The sequence below is a fragment of the Ciconia boyciana genome, chromosome 9 (assembly GCF_034638445.1).
Source record: "Ciconia boyciana chromosome 9, ASM3463844v1, whole genome shotgun sequence".
Classification (NCBI taxonomy): domain Eukaryota; kingdom Metazoa; phylum Chordata; class Aves; order Ciconiiformes; family Ciconiidae; genus Ciconia; species Ciconia boyciana.
The window spans coordinates 25,865,626-25,887,745 of NC_132942.1; the positions used below are offsets into that span (position 1 = coordinate 25,865,626).

General features: G+C 39.5%; 1 long non-coding RNA gene across 1 annotated transcript in view; it reads right to left on the reverse strand.

Moving 5' to 3' along the window:
- Positions 1 to 5,715: 5,715 nt before the first annotated feature.
- Positions 5,716 to 22,120, reverse strand: part of LOC140657119 (uncharacterized) — a 73,267-nt gene continuing 56,862 nt past the window's right edge. The window contains exons 3-4 of the long non-coding RNA XR_012044225.1: positions 7,954 to 8,063; positions 5,716 to 5,848 (exon numbers count right to left, since the gene is read on the reverse strand). This is a non-coding gene — a long non-coding RNA (uncharacterized lncRNA). The remainder of the gene's footprint in view (positions 5,849 to 7,953; positions 8,064 to 22,120) is intronic.

Below are 22,120 nucleotides of genomic sequence, written 5' to 3' on the forward strand. Positions count from 1 at the left end.
AAAGTGCCCTTAACAAATGAAATAAATTTGTGCTGAAGCATTCAGTTCAAGTAGTCAGTGCTGCATATTTTTATCTCTGAGGCCATCTATTTTGAAACTACAGTCTCCAGGGAATTAGGAGGACTGCTGATACCCAGTTAAGATGCATACTTTCAACCATGTGATATAAAAGATAGAAACAGTTCATGAGAAGGAATTCTATACTCTCAAGACCCACATCAAAGTAGAACACTTCATAATCTATTTTAATTCCACCAGAATAAGTTGTTTTAATAAGTATGAAGCCATTGTTTCACATAAAATTTAACTAAGGGATCCCTCTGAAAATCTGACTCAGTAAATACTTGTCAGACCTAGGGGTGTTTTTTTTAAGGTCTCTCGCAAATTGTCTGGGCCTTTATCCAAGGTAGCATTTGCACAGAGCTCTTAAACAATTCATATGGATTTTTAGACAGGAGCAAAGGCTTTTATACGCATTATCCAGATATTTAATGGCAGGTAACAAATTTATCCATATCAGTCAAGGAAAAATTAAGCTTCCAGCGAAACTAATGCATTTGTTTGGTTAGGTGATTTAAGACTGTCCTGTTCCTAGGTTTTTCAAAAACTATCTTCAATATATTGCAGTGTTGCATGTCAAACATTTTAGAACAAAGATGTTGAAGTCCATACTTGCTCATAGCATAGATACAAGAGGAAACCATATGATTGTTTGGCAGGCTTTATAGGCAGTAAAATCAGGAATATTTCCTATGTGTGCAAACCTGCAGAAATAAAGTTGTCCTCTATGTACAAGAAGAGGAGATCCTCTCCATTTCCCACTAGAATTTGGAAAACTAGAATCTATTACCTCTGCAAATAAAGCCAGGATGTCTTTCCCTCTCCAAAACCACAAGCTCTATCTTATTTTTGCACACAGTACAATTCTTTACAGGAAAATATTCATATACAACAATAACCCACTGTCCTTTATTTGCTTGTACAATAAGCCCATTGAAACACAGCAATTTGGGGGCTTTTTATGGATATCCTAAACACATCACATGGAATATATATCAATGTTGCTGTTTCTCCTTGTGTACCTTGTCTGGAAACAAATAATTCAGCCCAACACTTTGCACAAACTTTCCAGAAGAGGAAGTAATTGTGCAATCTGCACTTGACCTCACAGCGAGCCTTTGACCTACAGATTTATGCAATTCACTCTTATATTCTTCCTGATTTATTGCAAGCAGTGTCATTCAGATTAGTTAAGTGCTCAAGTAAAAAGTTTAGAGACTTCCAGCATGACTTTGCACTATATTCATAGCTGTCAGAGTATGCAGTTGACTAACAATACTAACTTCTTTGCACGAACTGACAAAAACATTTTATTGGTGCACAGATTTAAGGGTCTTTAGAGGGCTTTGGATTTTTACAGAAAAAAAAACACTCTAAGCCACTAGTCTGTAGGTTCATTCACTGAGGTGTATTGCACTATACTCCAGCTGAGACCTGAGGAATCCATATCTGTATTACACAGGGTACAAAGATTTGTCAGACTTAAGTGGAAACTGTCAATAAAAAATTTGCAACGGTTTTTCCTCTGTTCTTTAAACTTTTTCCTTTAAAAAATAAAATAGTAAAGCTTAGCCTCTAATGAACATTATTCAGAAAACAGATACTAAGCTAGATTGGCAAGACACCACCAAGTGATCTAGCAAGAGCAAAATAATACTTATGCAGCAGCTTGTGAAAAGCTTCTTTCTTTAAAAAAACTTTTTTTTTTTTAAATGGACACATGACATCAAGGACTGCCTTCAGATAATGTAAAGTATCAATTCTATCTTTGTCTGTACTTGCAAAAACACAGGGTACAGGGGTAGAGCACTACAGTTGCTTTTATATGGATGAGCCTTGTCCATAATATAATGGTAGCTAGGCAAATCGTCCACTCTCAGGGTATAGGGAGGAATTCAAAACATTGCACCACTCAGTCCCCACCTGAGAAGGTTTTGGCCTACAGAAAGAGGGGCAGACTTCACCGGTAGTTATTCATTCCACCTTCAAGTCATACTCTGCAGTTCACAGTATCAGCAACCCTGGGTGCATTTGTTGCCAAGGTCACTTTGTTTCCCTTTATGTCAACCACGTTATAGTTCTCAGAACTCCAACAAGTTGATGCTATGTTTTACCATGGTAAAATTTGAAGAATATGCCAGGAAGCATGGACAGAGCCATAGCACTGTTCTGGGGGAACGTTTTGCACCTGAAACATTCCCTATTGCAAGAAATTTCCTTGTTACCAATTGACTTTTCACCTCAGGTCATTAAGTTCTACCCATCCATGTCCTACTCACACAACCTGTCAGATAGATAGCCCTGATTCCGCCGTCTCCTGATTTGGGGGAGCTTAAGGAGTAATATCCCGCTGGTGTCAGATTCCATTGCTGCTACCTCTGCTGCTGACAACTCATGGCAGAACACTTCTTAGAGTACTTCTCAAGCATCCACCCTCCCTTCTAGCCAGACTTAAGGTGCACCATCACTCTGTGCTAAATTATCATGACATACTACATTGTTTCACACATTAGAACTTTATGTTCTGATGCTTTTTCATAATTAGAGGAACACTCCCACTGTGATCCTCCATGGGCCACAGTAGTGCTTTGATGCTTTGGTGTTTCTTTCAATTATGGTAAAACACGAATATAAAATTCTGCATGTTTTCTGTCTAAGGGAACATTAAGTGTTTCACCCACCCCTCCAGTGCAGATCATTTAGTCTAAGGCAGAATCACAAATTCAAGCATTAGAAGACATGACCAAGTATTTTGGTTCTATATGATCTCTATGCAGTACCTGAAATCCAGCTTCACTCTGCTACTGCCAAAAGCATCTCCACCTTTTTTGCACAGGAAAACTTCCACTTATAAAACTGTATGTTAGCTTATCCACCAAAACTAGAACCTGCATATTTAATGATAACAAATGGTTTGACATCACTACTGAAAAATTTTACCTCGTTTCTTTTTGCTTCAATTAAAAACCCCACATTTGTTACCAACACCATAACCTGGACCTACATCAGCAAGATGCTCCCTGTAGATGTCCTGGCACCCTCTGAATCAGAAGATGCAAGCTGTGGCCATGCCACCTCTGACAGCAGCTGGATCTCTGAAGTATGTTACTTGCTTACTTGCTCTGCTAAATGACAGAGGTAAAAAAAAGCCATGGGGAAGCCCAGATAATTGCTAGGCTTGACAGAAAAAGCAGCTTAGGCAACTTTGCAAGTGTGAGACCCAGTTCTGCTCTCAGTTATACTTGTGACTTCCTACATGTGTTTGTGCTTTCACATGGCTTCCTCTAAAGAAAGATTTGGCCCAGAGCACATGTCCTACTTTTCCGTGTCCCTGCCAAGGCCATATCTGTCCTGTGTTCATACTTTTTGCAGTGTTTAGGCATCTGGGTCCAAAGTGAGAGAAGTAAAGGTTCACCACACCTATTTGTTATTCAAAGGAACACTGACCTCCCAGTCAGATAAATGATTGAAAGGGTTTTGTCCTAGTGACCTGGAAAATTGTTTGAGGAAAGTAAAAAACAAAACCTTAGATTTTGCTGGAACTGTTTTAAAACAGTGAATTTTGCTTTTCCCTGCTCTCAACTCATTACCTTGAAATTGTTCTCTGTCTGTTCGAAGAGGGTTGTCTTCCTAAATCAATGAGACCAAACCAAAGATTTTTCACCAACCTTCATTGTCCACAGGCATCAGCCACTTCCACCACTGTGTCTTGAAAACATCTGTTAAGAAATATACTTGGGGAATCATACTACCCAGGAGGGCTATGAAGCTCTACTGTCTGCATTCATGCAGTCATATCCTTGGCTACTCTGCAGTAAAGACTTGTGTGGGCACCCTGGTGCATACTAAGAATGCCTTATTGGGAGATCTCACACATTTTCTCTATCCAGGCTAAAGGAACAGTAATGGAGAGCATTAGCAGAGATCTAGCTAGTCTCCATAAATAAACACACCCTGAAAAAGATGTTGCGAGCAAGTACAAAGTAGCCCACTATACTGTGAGATAGCAGGGGATATCTTGCAAAAATACAGTCACTCCGAGTTCACATGTGAAGCGTCCATGTAGAGAAGTAGTGCAGAGTGCTGGGTGGCTGTGCATGCATTTCCCCTGGTCCCCCTTAGAAAACCAGCCAGGATCACCATTCTCTCCGCATATGACAGTATATGGGGATGATAGACAAATCTAGCATGCTTTCTACTTCCCAGCACATATGCTTCCTTTCAAAAACTAGTAGAATGCAAAGAGGTACAGTCCTTAGGCTCAAGGGACTACAGCCATGCTTGTTTCCCAGAAGGGCTGGGCCTTTGCAGATTCCTTGTTTCCCAAGTGCAACACACAGAGGAAAGCTCAGCTCACATGCACTGCACTCAGACCTCCATCATGATCTCAACATTGATATGGTTTGGGGAAAAAGTAAACACATGCACTTTCATTCCAAACAAACAGCAGCTATGACATAGTCAAAGATTAAACTGCACATGAAGCTGGTAGGGAATTTTCCTCTTATCTTAATGTCAATTTATTAATAAATATTTACATGACTTCAGGATAGCAGGATCATTTGAAGACATAGCCTTTAGTCTCTACAATCTTACAGTCAGTGTTCAGTTATGTTCTTTTAATCTATACTGGCATTTGGCAAGTGATAGCTTAATTTAAATGACTGCTGTATCATATTATGATGTGCCAGACTTAACAACTTGGCAAGCATATGCCCAAAAGCAGAATATATCCCACAAAAGCTAACACTCATGGTTTCTTGACTGGAATAATCAATAGAGAAGAAACTTTGAAGTAGGAGGTACAGCCTAACTGAGAGCACTGGGCATCTTTTCTGTACGTATTTTCCCCCAAGGCAAAACAGTGATTTTTCAAATAGAAGTGGGTAATTCAAAACTGGAAAAGAAGCATGTAATGCAATATGCTTAATTCAGTAGCACAACATTCCATAAAGAGGGCTGCAGAAAGCCTTTGGAGATTCTTGAATTTGTTTCCTTGCCACAGCTTAAGCCAGTCTGCAGCTCTTTAGCCTAACTTTAAAGTTTTCTTTCCTTCACTTTATCAAGATCAAGAATCACTTAATCAAGGTAAAGAACTTAGTAGCATTCCTGAAAGGCTTAGAAACATGTACAGCTGAGGGCATCAAAGAACTAATATAGCCAACATCATTGATTTCCTGAAAGAAAAATAAGCATTTCTGCAGCAGAGCACAATAGTTTTCAAGCTGTAAATGTTTAGAAAAGGACTGTGCTAGAGTTATCCCACAGCTTCCCACCCTCAAGGTTTATTTTCACCTTCCTCTGAAGCAGCTGATACTGACTATCAGAGGTAGATGCTGCTTAGATCCTGGTCACCAATTCTGATGTTCCTGACTTGCAACATTTTCTTTCTGCTGTAACTTGAAAAGCCTCTGGGAAATTCTAAGAGATTTTAGCATGCAAATCCCTTTCTCTTAACAGGGCTTTCATGCACATTGAAAGGTCAGCTGAAGTGATATACTCAAATGTAAGTTTTTCTTAGACCCCAATTTTTCCCTCACAGTAGCACCACGTGCTGCAACGCTTGACTGCCAGGAGTGAAATTTAAAGTCCCTTGGAACTGTTCTGTATAATTCTGGACAAACCAGTATCTTTTTCAAAGACAATCTTATCACTTAGTCACAGTATAACAGTAATGCATTAAAGAGTTACAAAATTATTTCATAGGTCAAGGTTTCTCACCTGTAATTGACAGCTCTGTTTCTAGACTAGTTTAAGGTGGCTGGAACATGAAAGGAGCTGCCACTTGCTGTAAAATAGAATGTGCTATTTTGAGATACATGCATATATTCCAGGGTCATTTCTGTGGTTTAAGGACATACAAAATAGTCCCTATGAACTCTGAAAAGATTTGGCAGAGTGAATTTGCAGGAAAGAGAGGCAGGATTTCTGCACAAGAATAAAGCCATTCAGTAACTAATTCCCCAATGCATTTGTTTTAGAAATACCTAGTGATTTGTGTAATTCCATATTTAGCTGACAGTCATCCAGTTTTTGCACATGTCAAAGCTTAAAGCTGAGCATAGGTCAATGAAACAAACATGCAATGCTTCTGTAGCAAGAATTATCTTTCAATATATGTATTCAGCATCTAACAATAAGAACTAAAATCCCCTGAAGATCTTGTTCAAGTTGCTTTTTTGGGACAAATTTCACTAAAGGTGCCTTCCTTGCTTCTCCTCCCCAGTTATTTTACCAAAAGCTTACTATTCCTGTTTCAGGTGTATTTTTTGCTTGAATTACTTTGGTTTTGGTTTGTTTTGTTGGTGTCTGTCCCCCCCGCAGTGTGTTTTATTTTTTTGTCTATCAAGCAGCTATTTCTAGACTAGAGATGAGAGACTCTAGATTAATCCTATGCCCTTGCCAATAATTATTCTATAGAGAGAAATAACTTATTTCTAATCCACTCACATTTTTGGCAGCCGTCAGACCAGCTGCAGCATGCCCCAATTTTTCTGTTTTTCCACAGAGAAATTGTCCCAAGCAGGGGTGAAAAGGAGGAGGTGTTTCTGGTTCCCTGATCAATATTTGTCTCGATTGCAAAAATGTTAAGTTTGAATCATCAAGCAAAACCTCCACTAAAGAGCCTGAGGACGATAATATTAAAGTGACCCTTCACCTTGAGGCTGAAGCCACACAGCAGAGCTGTGACAATGAAGTACCTGACTTGCTCTGGTTATCAGTCCAGACTGATATGTGCTCAGCCGGGCAGGATGGTGTGGCACCAAGGTGACCAGAAGCACGGGCTATCTTTGATGCCAGTTCCCTGGGAGCTCTGACCAGGGTGTTATCTAAAGCCTTCTTTTGCACTCCTGACACTCTGAAGGTTAACATTCAAGACTATCAGCAATAACTGCAGATCAGAGCTATTCTGCCATGTCACAGGGAGCTTATGTCCTTGTCTCTGCTGTTGCAGCTCGCTGTGCCTGAACACGTGCCTGAGTTGTCACACTAGGTAACTAGAGCTCGCTGTATCGGCACTGCCTGTAGGGACACAAACTCAAGACATGCCAGACTGACTCAAAGGGTCCATCCAGCCAGGTATCCCATCTTCAGCAGTGGGCATTAGCAGACACCCACAGAAGAGAACAGGACAAGCATGTGATGCTTGTCTCGCGTCTTCCCCTACCTCCAGCTATTTGCAGCCAAGGGAACTGGCTGAAATCCGTTGAGGTTTGTTCACTTCCTAGCACCTTCCATTTATTTTCATCTAGTTCCTAGTAATTTCACATGTGGCCTCTAGTACTTGTACTGAAGGGAGATTACACAGCTGATCCCTCTCCACACCATTCAGCTCTATATACTTTTATTATATTCCTCTCAGTCTTCTGACTTATTCCCAATACAGAAGCTGTTCCGTACCTTATATCAACCTGTTTTGCCTCCTAGACCTTCTCCAGATCTCTCATATGCCAAGATGAGAAAAACAGCACATCATCCAGTAATCTAAGCTCAGATGAACCATAGTTTTATGCAGCAGCCTTCTGGTTTGGCCTCCATCCTTTCCTTGCACTTGATTTGCTTCACTACCAGCAAGCACTGAGCTGACAGTTCCACAGGACTATTTATCATGACCTCAGATTCAAGTTCAAGCCAGTCCCTACTCTGAATGATCTTCCTTGCCTGAACATGTGCCAGAGCGTGAGACAACACATAGGAATTGTGCAAAAGTGTGAAGTAATATGACAGTACAGAAGCATTGCACAGCTTATTCTTTGAACCAATGCAGTCACCCACATGCCTGACAAAAAGCAAAGTGGAAAGCCTTGGAGACTTTCTGGATACTTCTTGTTCACAAAGAAACCTCAACAAAATAACTGAAGGGCAAACATGTGGGAGGAAGCATGTTCTCACCTTGTACCTCAGGAGGGAGGTGGCCTTAGGTAAACACAGTAGAAAAGCATGAAAAGCTCATATTGCACTCCATCCCCTGGCCTGATCTTGATCTTCTCTTATTCTCTCACCTGGAAAAAAGCATATATGAAGAGCTTATGCAAAGTCATTTCTAGGTTTGCCTCAGGAGTGGCTGTTATTCATGCATATTTGAAAGACACAAAGTACACGCGCAGCCAGTGAATGTACTGAACCCTTATTACCTAATCTGGAATAGACACAATGGATATTAAGCAAGGTAAAGTGCAGGATTTCTAAAGTACTCCCTATCCTTATTGCAACTGGGAAACACAGATGAGGCTGTTGAGCCTGGGAGAGCCAAGTCTTCTGCGTGTCTGCTACCCATACTGCAATGTTAAACCCCCTTTTGTATGCAAGCTTGCTAGAAAAGCAGCCCATTCTGCTGACCTTCCTGTGAGTTTTGCTTCTCCACTTCAGGCCAACAATCCTAGCATATGACTAAGTCACTATTGTAATACATCATTCTCCATCTATCGTCTCTTACCCCATCTTCCACTGTGGCCTACCATGTATCTTCATTCTTCTCTCCCCGCAGTCTTTCCCTACCCTTTTCTCATCCCTACAGAACCCACTGAGTTATGTTAAAAACTTTTCTATTAGTGACCATGAAAAAAGCCAGACAGACATTCATAAAAGTCTCAGCAGCAACAATAAGCCATGTGCCAGTTGTCAACTTGCTCATGTTTGATGTCCCCAGTATGGTAAGCTGTAACAGAAACCTTAATTCCTAGATTTTTGGCACTCAGCACTCAGTGCATTGTAGAGTCAGTGCCTCGAGGGGGGGGGAATCAAGTTGAGCATCCTGCCATGGGCATGTTCTATGGCACTTGGGAATTCAGCTCCTGGCCTAGAATTGCTCCAGCCTGCTGACTGGCATTGCAAAATGCAACTCTAAACACCTGTTGAGACTTAAAATTTCACCAGAGACTTTATTTGTAGTGGAAAAAGGATCAAGACCCCAGAGCTGAGAACTGAGTTTCTGGACAAATGTTTTCCACTGAAAGTACTGTTGAGAGAATTTATAAATTCAGTGGAAAACATGTAATAATTTCAGTTGCATCTAAATATTAGGAATTTTAACACCAAGAAAGCACAGTTTCTTCACTCATGTGATTCTTTTTCATTCTAAAAATTTAAGCTTAAGATTAAAAAAACCAAGGAAAGTAACATGCTTCACTCCATTCTAAAAGGAATTTTCATTTTCTCACATCACTTACCAAAACTACTACCATCAGCTACTTACCGCTACTCACATCACTTACCAACTACTACCATGAGTACACCTGACACTTTATTCAACTCTTCAATTCAGCCCTTAAATAAAAATATCAACTATGACCACAATTATCTTGGGAAATAAATTGCCCTTCATACAAGCTTTGCAAGGTAGCAAAAACTATCTCTGTCAAACAATTATCTTTAATTACTTTCCTTTTCTGTTTCATGGATTTTAATTTGAATTTAAGCAGACATGATTACAAAAGAGCAGCTGCACTCACAGTTAAGGGTAGACATGTGATCAAGCACTTTTGCTGAGGAAAGGATGTGTTACAATGCTTAGTATCCTGAAGTTCTTTGCTGAATCAAAGCTTTCCACTTCAGGTCAAGTGTTATGACAGTCATTGATCTTAAGATACAATGAGACAAAAGTAGCTTTAGCAAAATAATTTTAGTTACATGCATCTATAGAATTATGCAAGCTTGCTATATATCCCTCTGATTTTTATGAAGTTTTTCACATGTGTTATTAATACAAACTATTACAATGGAACATAATTTTAGAAAATATGCATTTTTTTTTAGTTTCCCATAAAAGCTTGCTACAGGATTTTGAGTACCACTTGGCTTTGGGATGCTTTCATATCTTGAAAGTGAAGAGCATTCACTATAAAGTCTTGATGGTTTTCTCCCTGTTCTGCCAGTTGTGAAAGGGTAAGCAAACTTGTTATGCTGTCACAATACTGCTGTTAGTCTTGGAACACCATTAAAAGTCAGAGTGTCATTACTAAGTTGTGTCTTGAGAGTGCACTCAAAGATTGCACAGTTCATCACAAATACACAAAAGTGTAGTAGAAAAGATAAAAGTCCAATCAAATAACTGAGTGGCACATGAACATATAGCAGAAATCCTCTTAGAGCACAAGTCCTATGAGGAGCGGCTGAAGGAATTGGGGTTGTTTAGCCTGGAGAAAAGGAGGCTGAGGGGAGACCTTATCACTCTCTACAACTACCTGAAAGGAGGCTGTAGTGAGGTGGGGGTTGGTCTCTTCTCCCAAGTAAGAAGCCATAGAACAAGACAAAACGGCCTCAAGTTGCGCCAGGGGAGGTTTAGATTGGATGTTAGGAAAAATTTCTTTACGGAAAGGGTTGTCAAGCTCTGGAACAGGCTGCCCAGGGAAGTGGTGGAGTCACCATCCCTCGAGGTATTTAAAAGATGTGTAGATGTGGTGCTTAGGGACATGGTTTAGTGGTGGACCTGGCAGGGCTAGGTTAACAGTTGGACTTGATGATCTTAAAGGTCTTTTCCAACCTAAACGATTCTATGATTATAAAACAATAAGAATTTCTTAATATAAGGAAAACCTAATCTTAACAGGGTGTCAGTCTGTCACATGAGTATCACATAGGTGTGACTGGGTGTCAAATAAATGCTTTCAATCATTTAAGGTCAAAGAACTGGTTCACAGAGATTAAGTGTCTGCTTAGTAATTGACATAACAGAGCCAAGGGGTGAACCCAGATCTCCTGGCCTGTGCTTCAGCCACAGGGCTATTCTAGCACAAAATTATCCAGATTTCTTGCTGTGCTACAAGAGAGCAACTTGTGTCACAGTTTTCTGTGCCTGATCACAAATACTGAGCATCTCATTAAAAAGTGCTAAAATTTTCTAATACAATAGACTAAGTAATAGTTATTTACAATACAAGTTCATTTGTAGTTATAGAATATGATCGCCCCAGGAATGAATTCACATTTGCATGCTGTGAGTAGGGGTTTTTTTTGCCTGAGATGCCTGTGCAGTCTCCTCAGCCGTGCAGCATCCTGTAACATACCCAAGCACTGTTCAGGCATGTTCTGCTGCCAACAGGCATCTCTTCTGCTACACTTGCTAAAACCTCACCAGGATAGAGTACATTTTATATCAGTCATTCTTGCTGAAAATCCCCAACAATCTCTGTTTAACAGGCCACTATAGGAACAGTCTATAACTTAGATATTCCTGCATCTTTATAGCTACATTATTTTTCTGTTTCACATCTCTCCCAGATGTTGCAGTTTTCTATGGAATTGCAGTTTCTACAGAAACTTCGCATATTTTTCCGATATACAAACATTTATTTCCTTATATATGTGAATAACTAAAACAAGCAGTCTATTACAGCAAGTTTGTTGAACTTTGTGTTAAAACTACTTGTAAGCTGCATTTATTCTGGAGGCATGATTGTCCTACAGGTTCTGATCTTATCTTTAGCATGTACTGAGTAGTTACTTCCATGAACTTTGGAAGGTCAACTTGTTAAACATCTATCCACTCTCCCCCACTTTTCCTAATCTTCTAGAAATAATAATTAACTTAATTTTCTGAGAAGGGGATGGTAACTTTACTACCCAATTCATGTTATGTATTTCAGATGACTCACACTGCAACTATGCTGCCCCCAAGGGTTTTCCCTACAAAAATTCCTTACTGAAACTTACCAAATTATTTTTTTCTGTTCCTTACTTCTTCAGCCAAGAAGCAACATACTTTTCTAAAACTTGCGAAAGAAGGCTTCATGCCCTGGTGCAGGTATAAGCTCGTCCAAAGCAACATGCCATGAAGCAGAGAGCTTGTGTTGGGGACTCTGTTGGGAAATGAAACAACTGAGTCAGGCAGAACTCAACGCCAAACTTCTTCTGCCTAATATCAACTCCAGTCCTTTAAAGACTCTGCCAAAGTCTTTAGAAATCTGTTGCCCAATACCACTTTGCGAATAATACTGGCATATTCACTAGAGCAGAGCAGATATTTCAGCAGCTTGCTGAAAGAGTGTGTGGTGCATCAAAAGAATGTGCCTAGCACAGGAAGGCAGGTTCACTAGTTACAGCTGGCAGAGGGAGAAAAAGAGCCCTAAGGGAAATAAACCTATCTCTAGCTGATTAGGTGCAACAACTCCTGGGAGGAAACTTGCCAGTTTCAGCAGCAACCGGCTTCCACCAGTGGAGAGAGGTATCACACAGTACATCCTATTCCACAGGACCCTGCTCACTACAGAATCGCTCTAAAAACTGGGAGTTACAGATCATGGCATTTGAATGACACTAGCCCACATCTCCAGAGATGCCTTGTCTACTGAGGAAGTCACTTGTTGGGAGGCCAGCAGGTACCCCACATCCCTCTAACTCAAAACCAAACCCTTGCTGGTTTGTTTATTTAAACTCCTAAACATAAAGCTGTTTTGAAAGAAGTCCAAGACATACAAAAAGTGTCAAGCAACACATTAAAACAAGCCTGAATTTCAAGTTTATGAACTTGAAATAATTATAACAAGTTTCATTATAACAGCCTAGTATCCGGTATCATGAAGGAGTTATTTCTGGCTGAGTATCAGTAATGGATGAAAGGGAGTTTGTTAGCTGAGATACCGTAACACAGCTGCCAGAATTGCATACAACCTTAGCCAGTTAGTTCCTTACTTTCAGAAGTACATTCTTCATAACAACTAGGATCATTTCCCTCCTGGTTTTAATCAGGTTAGTGTTGAGCAAGGCTGTCAGTCTTTAAGGGATAAAACAATAAACATTTTCTCAGCTTGTAAATGCAGCTCATGCATTTTAATTACCCACTTCAATCTCCTCATCTGAAACACCAACAAGAATGATGCTGTTGGGGGGGAAGGTGCCTGTCAACATTCCTGAAAACATACTTTTGGAACATCTTGTGTGTTTTGTTTTCAAGAGGGATCTGAGCCAAATCACACGACATTAAATAGAAAGGCCTGTTGAAGCAAGGGTAAGCATTCCAATTAATTTCAAGGACATTTGGATTAGCCTTCCTATATAATTGATGTATTATGATGTTTTTGTAATATAGGGAAAGGTACAGTGTTTTTCCACACACCAAAGCAGTAATTTCAAAGTCTTAGGAAGAAACCTGGTAAAGAGAAGATTAATCAAGCTAGAATCAGATTGCTTCTTTTCTAGTAGGGCTTTGCATTTCTAAGCATGGAAAAAGACAAATTAATATTAAAAACGAGCACAAGTCTTTTCTAGAGCTTTGAGCTGGACCAGTCTCCCTCCATCCTACATCTATCAAAGGAAAGCCCAGAAACATGATTTCTACTCTATGTAGGTAGGTAAAACAGAATAACACTAACCAGTTAAAGTACAGCCTATGGCTCTGACAGCCTGGGCTGCCAGTCCCTCTCCATTTCTTAGGGATGTGCTCCTAACCTGTCTCTGGAACAACCTCTACCAAAGACATTTATTCAGACTGTTCTCAGCAGAGAAGAGAACTGAAAGAAGGTGCATGACTACTCACACAGTAAATACACAGCCCTACATGATGCAAGAATATTAAATGTTTGTGCATGACATCAAATTAATAAATAAAAACAAATAGATTATAGAAACCTTGGCCTGCTTGCAGTTGTATTTATGGTAGAAGCTTTAAGTCCTATCTGCAAGTCTTTTCTTCCCCTGGCTCACAGCATCAACCTGTGCAAATAATTCAGAGTTGATCTGAACAGTCCGTTGCAGTCCACTACATGCTGTTTCCATTTATGTGAAAAAGGAGTTCAGAAATACCTTTCTTGCTTTCAAAACATCTTCAGCTGCTCCCTCAATTCCCTAACTACTGTTGAGAGCAGCACAGATGGACTCTAGTTTCCCCAGTGTAACATCTGCACATTTTTAGCCCCTTACAGAAGCTAGGCAGGCAACTCCTGAAGTGCCAGTTTGAGATCAACAGGTATATTTTTAACCTTTCAGCTCCACGGTTTTATTCATGCTGACAAAGCTGGGATGCTGCCCTCACCCACACTGATGAGACCATACTGATCACTTGTCTCTTAGCTTCCTCCTCCCTGACTCATCTTATTAAAAGTCTGCCAGCAAGTTCACTCTACCTTTACCCTTATTCTAACTGCCCCATTCAGGGTGTTTTGTTAGATCTCAAAAAAAAAAATCAAGTTGTGTCTGAAAAGGCCTAGTTTATATTCTAAGCCGGATTTTAGCTGCATCTCGCACACACTGATCAAACAAGGAATGGGGAAATAGAAATCTCATCATCATCAGTGATTAACAACCAGCTATTTCCTACAGTCTAGCAGAAAAGACTTGTTGAAGACAACTCCCATATGAAGCTCAGCTGCAAGTAGTACTGAACTCCATCAAGACAACAGTACCCAGAGTTTTGCAATCACATTCCACTCACTTCCAAGTTCAGTTTTATTATATAATTAAAGAATAAAGACTCAGACCTGAGAATTCAAAAATGGAAAGGGTTCCGATGTTTTGTTGAACTAGAAGTATCCAATCTGAACAAGTCTGAGATCCTGTGAAAGATAAAAGAGACTCACACCCAGAGAAACCAGAAGCCTGTTACTTTATAAAGGCATCCAGCTTCCTAAGATAGTGAACTATATTAGAGCAGAAAGCATTGGCAACCTGGTCTGCCCAGGGACATGATCTCTTATTGACCTGTGCATCCTCAGTGAGATAAACAGTAAGTAATGAGTCCTATGAGAGGGATAAAAAGGTTTTCATCCTTGTCAAGGATTAACTCAGTTACACAGCTTGTTATAGCTCCCTGGATGTTCTCTATTCACTGTCCAGAACTCAAATTGTTGGAAGATGTGACAGTACCACAGTCACCTTACAGTAGCAGAAGGGGCTTTTCTTCTGTCTGTCTGGTGCTTCAGAGCACTTTTCAGCTATGCCTAGATATTAAGCGTTAATTTAAACTCAGAATATGATTTTAAAAGCAATGGGTAGAAAGATTTAGAAGTCCTGTGCCTTGACACAATCACTCTAGCATAAAAAGAGTTATTTCCTGATCTCTTTCTATGGCAAGTAGGAAAGATGCAGAGGAATAACAGAAGACATCTATGTGAAAGGAAGAGTTTACGTTGTTAGTTAACAAAAGCATTGCCTGATAAAGACAACCCAGATATTAAGGTTATCTCCAGACTTCAGTGACATTTGATAAGTCACTTGAGCTCTCTGAACTTCATATCCTCTGATTCTAGTTATATTGCATCTGCAGGGAATATTTTTCAAAACATGTTTGTACAGCATTGAGAAAAAATGAGATCACAATCCCTTCACAGCTTCAAAAGCTAATACAAACAGTTTAAAGAGATCATTTCTACAGAGCTATAATGATGAACATATGATTATTTTTTTTTAACCACACAATTAGAGGTCTTTTCCAAATATGTAAGTATACTTTTCATGCCTCTGGATGAGTAATGTGAAAATCCCAGCACTTGGTATATTAATACCACAATAGAAACTGAACATACTCCAGAATTATATATTCATGGTTTCTTAAGGGCTTTTAAAGTTATATACAGTTACATTTGTATTGAATCAATAAGACATATTACTCTCCATAAAAATACTGCCTCTCTTCCTGTGGTATTTCATTGTCATGTCTCTAAACCCAGCATGGTCCTTGTGAACCATGACACACTCAGAGGACTTCTGGCCACATATCTGTATTAAGTGGCCTGCAGCCATACCTCCTAAAGCTTTCATCTCATACAGCTTCACAACAGGACTGACCAAGCCATATTTATATGGAGATTTCCAAGGAAAACAGCTTAGCAAGCATAAAAGCTGAGCAGGGTAGTCTGAATGAGATTACACAATGTGACTGCATTCAGAGGGTCTGTACGTGGGGATACAGGTGTCCATTCCCGTTCCAGTCCTAAGACACAGAAAAATCAAAGGCAGCACATTACAAATTGCGATATACAATGCAGTATCGTTGTCTGTATGTTAGTACTGAACACAATCCATCAGGATACTTGAAGTGCCATCTTCTGGAAGGTCAGTCTAAGCTACTGAGCAACATTAGCAACCAAAAAAACCACTGAAGACATTTTAAGTCCAGTTACAAGAGAAATTCAGATACAGTATCATGGTCAAATTCACCTTTTATAGTTACAGCCTAAGGAACTAGCAAAATACAGTAACATTCAACAAGCTGCTGGCTCTCAGCCCAGTATTATGTGGATTTTAGATACATAAATATTGTGAGGATAGTTCACTTAGCCCAGCTCAATTAGAAACCATCCCACTGCAGCCAAGAGAGCTAAAAAACAATAGATGGTGTGAAAAGAGGGTTCTAGACTGGTATGAGGTACTTTCTGGATGAAAGGCACTATGTAGGAGACTTTGCTTTTGAAATAAAGTAGCTGTCAGTTACAGTGGACAGAACAAATCCTGTGCTGACACCACACCACCACATTCCCAAGAAAGTTACAATGCAGGTTCTGGCTCTATAAGTACAAGGTGAATAACACTCTCAACTCTAGTCCATACAGCGTAAGTGTAAGCCAAGAAAAGCTAGGATAAAGTCTTCCTCGCGAAACTCCAAGAAGAGCAAACGCATATTTTAAGATTAAGTATTTTTAATAAAAGGAGGCAAGAAAGCACCAACAAATTCTTTAAAATAGCACACTGTGCCTCTAATCACTAGCTGCATGAAACTAACACAGCTGCTCCTGCAGAAGGTAGAGGGGAAGGTACGCTACGCAAGTTATTACACAGCTAATAAATACTAGCAGGCATTGCACAGCTGCAACATTATCTAAGCTTAGACTTTCATATGTTTAATAAGATGTACTTTAAGATGAGGAGTACAAAACCCTTAACTACTCACATCTCAAGAAGACATTAGCAATTAAATTTACAATTTCAAAGCTATACAAAGACAATAATATTCCAGAAAAAAGAATTTTCCATTTTATTTACAACATCTACTTTTCTCTACCGCAAGACTGAGCTTACAGAAGCTTTATAACATTCCAGTCCAATATCAGAAGTGTTCATTTTTTAGGTGATATCAATATTGTTTATGCACAGTAGTAAGACATACTGTTCCGCTTCCCAAATACATATATATACACACACACCATTCCAGCCACTTCAAAGATAACTAACCAGTTTACCACAGATACTAAGGCAATAATAGAAAGATCACTATGTTTTACATTATAGCATCTTCATATTAGCTCCACCTTTCACTTCTCAAGTACTAGAAATGCTTTGCTTTGTATCATTAGTAAATGCATAAAGACAATTAAAGACCAGTATTTTCCCAACTAGGTGGCTTAAAATCACAAATCCCTAGTTTCAGACATTACACCCTGGCAGATATTATGGATTTCAGTAGAATCTGTACTTTGAGAACCACTGAAAAAATAGTTTAAAAAATGGCCTGAAAGCAAACTTAAGTGCCTGTCATTAGGCATTCAGAGTCAAAAACACAGGCAAGATTTTTAAGTTGCTAACACTTCACACTTCCAGGTTTTCTATCAGAAAGATAACACCAAGAAAATCAAAACTTGGTTCACAACAGCTGCCTAACATTGCTTTAAAGATTAACTGAAGTGTTAACATAGAAAGGAAGGGTTTGTCTCACACTACATTATTAACACTACATTTAGTGCAACTGAAGACTAGTTATTACTGCAACACAAACACAGTTATCTAAGGCTTGATTTCAGCTCCTGTGAGCTCCCACCCTGGCAGCTCCACAGAAAACAGTTACATATGCAAGATGCCCACTGCTAGCCAGAGATCTGAAATAAAAACGTATTTATAGAGAAGAACACTCAGCAGAAGAGTCAGATCCAATTAAGCTGTCACAGATGGTATTACTATTATACAATTCCAAATGAGTTTCAAGAACTATTTAACCCATATTTGATCTTGTACTATAATACTACCAAAAACAAATCAAAGAAATATTCAAGTAATTTGCTTTTAATTAATGCTCATATTTAAAAATTGAGTCAGCATTGCAGTTAAAGTGAAGAAGCCTTAGCCTAGAGGGGAAGCAATCTTAACCCCCTTGTGTTTGAATGTGATTGCAAGTGAATTTAATCTCATTGCACAGGTTCATACCCACTTTGAACAACCTTAAAAATCTCAACACAAAAATCACTTCTATAAACTATGTTCCACTGTAACCCCCAAAGCCATGCTTTAATTAAGAAAAGGACTCTCAGGACATGGCTTTATGATACAAACCAACAGCAACAGAAACAGCTAAGTCATCCTATTTGTCCACCTTTTCTGTCAGTGGTTTCTCATCTTACCCACTCTCTGCCCTCAATTGTATCAACACACTGTTTGTTGTGACAGTCAGTTAGAATCAGGAGCAGGCTCCTATTTAAAAAGAAAAACTTGCTTGCATCTTCTCTAAGCCAGTAAACACCAATCCTTTGCCTTGTGGCTCCAACCGCTATATGAGTCATCATAGCACAAGCTAGGTTCTTGCTTTGCTTTTTTTCTCATGATTAATATTTCATTGCTTCCAAACTGATTAAGAATAGTGAAAGATCAAGGTAGTTCATGAAAATCAGTAGCTACCTGGAAAAATGGCCTTGAAACTTTGTCTGAAGGTTCCCGTGACCAGGTCCAGGGAGGACAGTCAGGGCCAGCTGAGAGCCAAGATCATGAGAAAGGCTCACGGTAACAAGGCAGATCCAAGGTCAAGCCAGGAATTCAATATGTAGGTCAGCTCCAGTGAGGATAACCAAGGTCAGATGTAGGCCAGTAATTGCTAAACAGGTCCATAGTGACAAGGTCAGCATGAAAAATCAGTCCATAGGTCAGGAGCAACAAGAACCAGTGCCAGGCACAGAGACTAGCACATCCACAGCTCAGACAGGGACCAGAGGCCCATGGGCTCCTGGGCCCATGGTGGAGCAGGGAATGGGATGGAGATCCCAAGTGAGGCTGCCCAGGGCCATTAAAGCTTGCCCTCAGGTTTTCACAATTATAAAAATAAGCCCCATCAAGACTGCTATCAGTCTGTCCAGGAAAGCAAAGGAATAAATCATGTCAGTAAGACCACCCTAATACTCTGAAACTCATCTTTCTGCACCAAAAATAAACACATTCAGGAGAACATGGCTAACTTTTCCTTCTCTTGCTGCTTGCTATATGGATAAATAAGCAATTTCCATCTCCATGGTTATTAATCTGAATGGCTCATAAGCACTACTGTTCTCCCTAAGCTTTTGGTAGTTATTATATATGCATATATATATATATATATACGCATATGAAATGACTGGCATCTAACTGGGGCTCTCAGGCCCTAACTGAAGGGCCAGTGAAATCAGCAAGTCTTTTCATTCACTTCAATAGTCTGAATCATGCCTCAATATACTAAATGACGCTAAAAGGAAGAATGGAAGAAAGGGAAGATATGTTGTGTAAGATCTTCTTGAGGAACAGTCCTTGAAAATTTCCTAGCATGACATAAATAAAAAATGTGGGTTTTAACAGTGTGCAACTGAGTATTGATTGTTGTCCCTTGAAAGCAACACAGACAACATGGTTCTCAGGAGTAATAGGAGTTATTAAAGGAATAATTACAGCAGAGACTAGAGCATGCTGGAGGTAAGTTCAGGAACAACTTAGGATTTTTAACATTTTATTCAGCTCAACCAGATTAAACTGTCTCTAGAACAGCTCTGGATCTGATGGAAAAATTTGTCTACGATAGTATGCATAAAGATCAATTTATCCCATGTTCATCCCATGTCACTCAAACATAAAGCCAATTTTCTTCTGCATGAAATAGGATCTCTATTTGGTCCTTTCTGCTCTCCTGCCAGTTCTCTGACCAATGTAATCTCTGTTATTTTGGGTTTAAAAAACTTAAAACATAAACTCAGTACTGGCAGTTCTGAAATCTGGATTCTGGGGACAGGTAAGGCAGTTACCTGAATCACAGGAGCAGGTTAACCTTCATTACCTCATCTCGTCACTCTACTAATAGAAAAGCAGAAAACTAGCCTGTTTGGCATGGCAGAAGATTTTATCATTCTCTGGGCAAGAGGAGACTGAATTTAGATGTGTAGCTTCCTGTAATAACAAAATTAAATTCCCACAAGGTTCTCACCAATATGTCCTCTAGGCAAAGAAGTTGCAGAGAGCACATGGCAAGGCTACCAAACACTAAGAAGATCTCAATTATTCTCAAGAGAGAGAAAATGCCTCAAGCCTCATGTGAGGATGAGCTGTTCCCTATCACCTTGTCTGGCCCTCTATACCTCTTCTGGCACCATGAATTCCTAAGGCTCCTTCATCCCACTGGTCCCTCTGATAATCCCCTTTCTTCCAGCTGTGATACACAGGCTGCAAAAATTAGGGGTGGCAGCAGCAGTGGATACTGCCCAGGTGCCATGGGAAGCAAACTGTGGACAGCTTGCACAGCCTGGAGTCCCAGGCAAGTCTCACAGGCATTGTCTCTCAAACCCAAATGTTTCAAAATGCCCCAGATGAATTTCTGTTCCTTCTGGGAATTTTCTGCTCGTTTAAACTATCTTTTGCTCTTCTGAAGCCTTAAATAGCCTATAAATCCATTGTTAAGAAATGCTTCCTACTTCAATTTGGTGTGAAGGTGTCTCCTTCCAACCTCATCATTTGCTTCCATGTCTAACAGCAAGGTATATGCAATTACTTGCTGCATTATTTGCCTTTAATTTAATTAACTTGACAAAATAAAGCAAAACCTTCCTGACTGAAAGATCTTTCAACATACATGAACTTTATCCAACCTTACCTAGCTTCCACTTCAGTAATGGGTTTATATCCTGCATCTGTCAGCTGCCAGAGTGAAAACTTTGACTATTCGTGAAGACATACAGTGTAATACTGGTTCATAATTCCCTGCTCTCGGCTACGCAATGTACCCACAAGGAGAACACTTCTCCAGGTTCACCAGAACATCCTCAGAGAGCTAAGATCTCTGTCTAGATTCAAAAAGGAAATGGAAGACAATAAGAAAGTCCATATTACTAAAGAGTCCAAAGACTTTATTAATAGATAGAAAAGTTTGTTAGCCAAGATTTATACATTCACTTTACCTCATTAGAGAGAAAAAAAAGGTTCACTCTACCATATATACCCCAATGACAGTGTTACAGGCAGAAAGGGCTTCAAGTAGATAACTTCTTTCCATCAGATTTTTTAATGATGATTCATAGGACAGTACTGCTGCCAGGCACATGTTTTAATAGGAATGAAAAACAAGTTAGCCTGAGAATGGCCATGTCTGTTCTGGGTTCAAATAAGTTTAAATGACGTTTCTTCAAAGAGTAGTTTTAAAATGATCTCTGCCTTTTGTTTGGGGGAAATCAGTAGCCAGCTTCTCTAACTTCTAGTCTACTAACTTGAGCACAGTACTATATGGAGATGTATTTGTACCTTCCAGTAACTGGTGAAATAATGGATTTTTTATATAGAAGTATTTTTATATTAATTCTAAATGAGATAGGAGCATGCAAAGATATTTTGAGAAATAAAATCCATTGGATGAAGGAGCCGTTTTCCCACAACATGCAAACATTTAAATAACTTTAACTGACATTCTTGTCTCAGCTCGGATTGGATCCTCTATCCTTCTCCATCCTCCTCATTGCAAGGATTCATTTATTTAGGAATTTTATTTACTGTCCAATAAATATTTACTGTACTGGAAGCTAAAATACACCCAGATTAGTGTGCTGTGCAAAATAACAGTCAATGTCCTCATTGTTTTCAAAGACCAGTGTCCAAATAAAAGTACTGCAGAGTTAAGTTGAAGTCATATGTATAACAATGTAGTTATGTGGAAGAAGGAAACGTAGAGAAAAAGCCTTCCTGCAGAAATTTGGTTAGTGAAAAAGGTAACTTAAGTCCGCCTGCCCAAGACAGGGTTAGATGACTGGAGACAAGGAAAAAAAACACCACCACCCAGAAAAATAACTTGATTTTTTTATTCCAAGCCATTCCAAAACCATGCATCCTTGGAACAGTCCGAATAATAAATCCCCTTTGTACAAAGCTTTTCTGGCACCCTGGTCCAGATCTGCTCCTGCTGTCTCAGCTAATGCTGCAC